Source organism: Condylura cristata, unplaced genomic scaffold (genome assembly GCF_000260355.1).
Source record: "Condylura cristata isolate star-nosed mole 26May11 unplaced genomic scaffold, ConCri1.0 scaffold00007, whole genome shotgun sequence".
Lineage (NCBI taxonomy): Eukaryota > Metazoa > Chordata > Mammalia > Eulipotyphla > Talpidae > Condylura > Condylura cristata.
In genome coordinates, this window is record NW_004567108.1 from 1469770 (window position 1) to 1473728 (window position 3959).

General features: G+C 58.6%; 1 long non-coding RNA gene across 1 annotated transcript in view; it reads left to right on the forward strand.

Annotated features, from left to right (window-relative positions):
- LOC101636424 overlaps positions 1-2883 on the forward strand; it is a 78589-nt gene extending 75706 nt beyond the window's left edge. The window contains exon 3 of the long non-coding RNA XR_001145207.1: positions 2844-2883. This is a non-coding gene — a long non-coding RNA (uncharacterized LOC101636424). The remainder of the gene's footprint in view (positions 1-2843) is intronic.
- The last annotated feature ends 1076 nt before the right edge of the window (positions 2884-3959 follow it).

Here is a 3959-nt window from a genome sequence, read left to right on the forward strand (position 1 = left end):
GTGCTGCAAAGTGGTGGCCAGGAGGCCGCAGGCGCACTGAAGTGGAATTTAAAGCAAAGAGTTGACCCGAAGCCAGGAAGAGGGGAGGGCAGCCACGCGACGACCTGTATCCAGTATCGGGCGGATCCGGCCCTGACAGTTAGTTAACACGAGTGCAGAGCTAGCCTGGCCGGTCTGCTGTCCACCGCAGCTGGGGAGACACGAGACGAGACCTCAAGGGGCCTGTTCCCGGCGCAAGCCAGACCCGAGACTCGCCAGACCGTGTGTGCGGCACGGTGCTCCCGGTGACCATAACGGGACCTACGGCCGCCCCGTGGTGCAAGGAGTCAAGGCGCACTGTGGGCTGGCGCGGCACTTTGATCCCCGGCCGGGGGAGCAGGGGGGGGCCCCAGGGCGCAGTAGACGCTCCTGGCCCGCCCGCTGCTCCCCTCAGCAGTGTGCTTCAGTGGATCTGCCTGTTCTGCTCCCCTCTGTCTCTGGGGAGTCCTCTCACCCCCTGCACCTCTGGCCCGCACCCCAGTTCTTGCCTGCATAAAGAAATAAATCTTTAAAAAAAATAAAAATAGAACCTGTGGAATTACAAAGACGGAAAGACAAGTTCTCTTAGAAAGAACTGGTGCTAGAGGGGAGAAAATGGCATCGATCTTCTACAACATCTAAAAAATAAACGCGGAAGGGATTCTCCCCAACTCGCGCGAGGCCTCGTCACCCGAACGCCAAAACCCAACACAGGCGCTAGGAAGACGCTCATGCTTTCTCATGGAAAAGCCTTACCAAATTGTTGGTAAGTCAAATCCACTGATTTAGGTCAAACTAACACTTGAAAATTAGTTTAGCGAATCCCACTGATGGAATGAACGAGAAAAACGAGAGCAATATTGCAATCACTGGAAAAAGCATCTGGCAACATGTAACATCCTCCAGGACACAGGCGCTCCCCAAGCTGGATGCGCACTAAGGGCGTGTGTGAAGAGGACGCTCGGTCTGACTCGGGGCCCGACGTGGAGGCTCCCCCTCGGGCCTGGAGCGAGGCGCCGGCCTCACTATGCCACAGCCCCCACACGAGCGCCATGAGGCGAGAAAAAGAAATAAAAGGCATAAAGCTTGGGAAGCAACCAATAAACCTGTCTCTGCACACACGATCAGCTGTTTACCCAGAAAATGCTAAGGAGTCGATGAAACTACCAACAGAATGAATAAGCAAACACAGCAAGGTTGAAGAATACAAAAACTGTACAGCGTACAAAAATGAAGCGTATTCTTATACACTGCCAGGAAAAAAATGGAAAATAGAAGTAAAAATAAATTCCCCCTCCGGTTATGTAAAGGGAAAATTTTAATAATGGCTGCAAGGAAAGACGGGCGTGATCGCTGCATCTGAGATTGCACAGCTGCTGGAAGACGTTTTTAAAAGACCGAAGTAAATGGAGCAATATACGGTGTTTATGCCTTGGAAACCTCAAAAATCATTAAAATGTAAATTTTGTCAAGATTGTTGTATATACTCGATCCACCCCAGTTGTCAACCCAGCAGACTTTGTGTGGAAATTTACGAACTGGGAACGTGGGTGCTGAAATGAAGGGGCTCAGTGGTCGCGGCTTACGCAGGGGGTCGCCACAGAGGGGCGCAGCTGGGGGTGCAGCGCCCGCTGGCAGGCGCCAGTAGACCTGGGCCTGCCCCAGAGGGCAGCGAGGGGAGCAGGACACCCGCACCTGCCCGGCGGTGCGGCCTCAGTAAAGGGGAGAGGCAGGAGGAGGCCACAGCGGCCCGTCGGGTCGGGCGTGGCGCAGCGACGGGCCGCTCCTGGCGCCGGACCAGCCGTGGGGGGAGCAGGCCCAGCCGCTCCGTTGGTCTGGGCAGAGAAGCCAAGCCAGCTCGTGCCAGGCTTCCCGAAATGGAGCCGGGGCAGCTGAATATACCTGGACAGACACAACCAGCCCGGGCTGCTCCCTGCCCACGTGGAGACATCAGTCCAGTTGTGGCCGACCGGGAATCCGCACCTGCGAGCCTCTCGGGACGCCCCCGCCGCGGCTGAGGGCGGTGAGGAGCTGCGCACCAGGAGAGCCACGCTGGCGCTCACAGGCGCCGGGCGGCCGTGGGAGCAGCCGGCCCTTCTCCGGACAGAGGCGGCGTGTCCAGCCACCATGGAGGAGGGAGCACAGCCGGCTTCAGCGACGGAGGCGAGATTCGGAAAAATGATACGAAGCTCACTAAATTGGGTGGTGAAAGCAGACACTGGGCATCCACGTAGCAGGCCGTTCGTCAGCATGAAACACGTTCGAGACTCGTGCGGACCAGCACGGCCTGCGGGCTCCGAGGCTCGGCGGGAGGGCGGGAAGGGACAGGAACGGCCGGCAAAGAAAACAGTAATAAACCAGCGCGAGAGTTCCGTGCTCAGGGGCCTCCCGCAGCACAGGGTGGAGGCTCGGGGCTGTCACCCCTGCAGCCTGAATTCTGTCGCAGGCCAGGGAGGGACCCCAGGGCGCGGCAGACCCCTCCTGACCCCTCCTGACCCGCCCGCTGCGCCCTCAGCAGCGTGTTTCAGTGCATCTGCCTGCCCTGCTCTCCACGCTGTCTCTGGGGAGTCCGCTCACTCCCACCTCTGGCCTGCACCCCAGTTCTTATGTGCGTAACTCAATAAAAATCAATGTGTAAAATAATGTAAATTTTGTAAGTTAGGTTTTCAGAGTTGCAAACTGATTTGGGAGGAATGGAAAGTAGGAGCTTAGACCAGCTGCAGTAAGAGCACGAACAGTATTGTCAGCTTGAAGGGGTAAAGCCACGGGCAGAGAAGCACATTGCAAAACGTGCCTGACAAACAGCTTCTATCGGAATCTCTCAGGAAAGCCTGTAATTCAGTAATATGAAGAAGAACAGCTTCGTTAAAAACAGGACAGAAGATCTGAGCAGCACTTCCTGCGCTGACACGCCAGGGTCCGCAGCGCTCGGGGCCCAGCGTCGCTCTTCAGCAGGAGATGCCGGTTCGCACGCAGCGCAGCGGGGACCCCCCCCCACCCCGCACCACAGTGGTAGATTCACAAGGACGCCGCCAGCCGGCCCTGGGGTCGCACCTGCCCCTGCTCCCCTCAGAGCGCCTTCTGCCGCTTGGCGGGATGCGGGCCTCGGGCTCATCCTGGGCCAGGCCCGCGGCCCCTGGGCCAGGGCCCCGGTCAGAGGCAGGCTGGCTCCCGGAGGGCCGACCGCTCTGTGAGGGAGATGCACCCCTAATCGTTACGTGAACCTATAGTGTGAAACTTGAGTATTCTTTTGTTTTGAAGGTTTATTTATTTATGCACACAAGAACTGGGGTGCAGGCCAGAGGGGAGGGTGAGCGGACTCCCCAGAGACAGTGGGGAGCAGAGCAGGCGGATCTGCTGAGACCCACGGCTGAGGGGAGCACTGGGGAGACAGGAGGGGCCTGCTGCGCCCTGTGGTCACTCCCTGGCCGGGGTCAAACTGACCCCGGGTCAGAGGGCGGCCCCTCAGCCTTGCCTGTTGTTCACAGAATCTGAGGTTGTCACTCATGCCCAGGAGCTCACAGCCCCGCACCCCGGAGGCGATGCTCTGGCTTTCGAGAAACCAGAGAGCTTTATCACCAGGTCAGCCGAGGAGGAGAGGTGCAGACCTGCCTCAGATTCGGGGGTGAGGGCTGGTTTCCCATGGGCCGTGGGAGGGGGGGATTGGTCTAGGAATGTGTTGGCACACGTCCGTGGTTAGGCAGCAGCTTGTGGGCTTTTGCTCGTTGTATCTGTGGAAACTTGTGGTGCAGCTGCGTGCGTGGACAGCCTTAAGGGGGCGAGCAGGTACACTGAGTCGCAGTCCCCTCAGGCAGTGAGGCAGGCTGACCCTGGTTCACAGCCGGTTTTCTCAGCAGTCTCTCCCTAGCGTTAGAGTCAGGCCTCTCCTTGACACCGCGCCGGAGTCAGGGTGCCGGCGGGTTAATCCGTTCCAGGAGGGG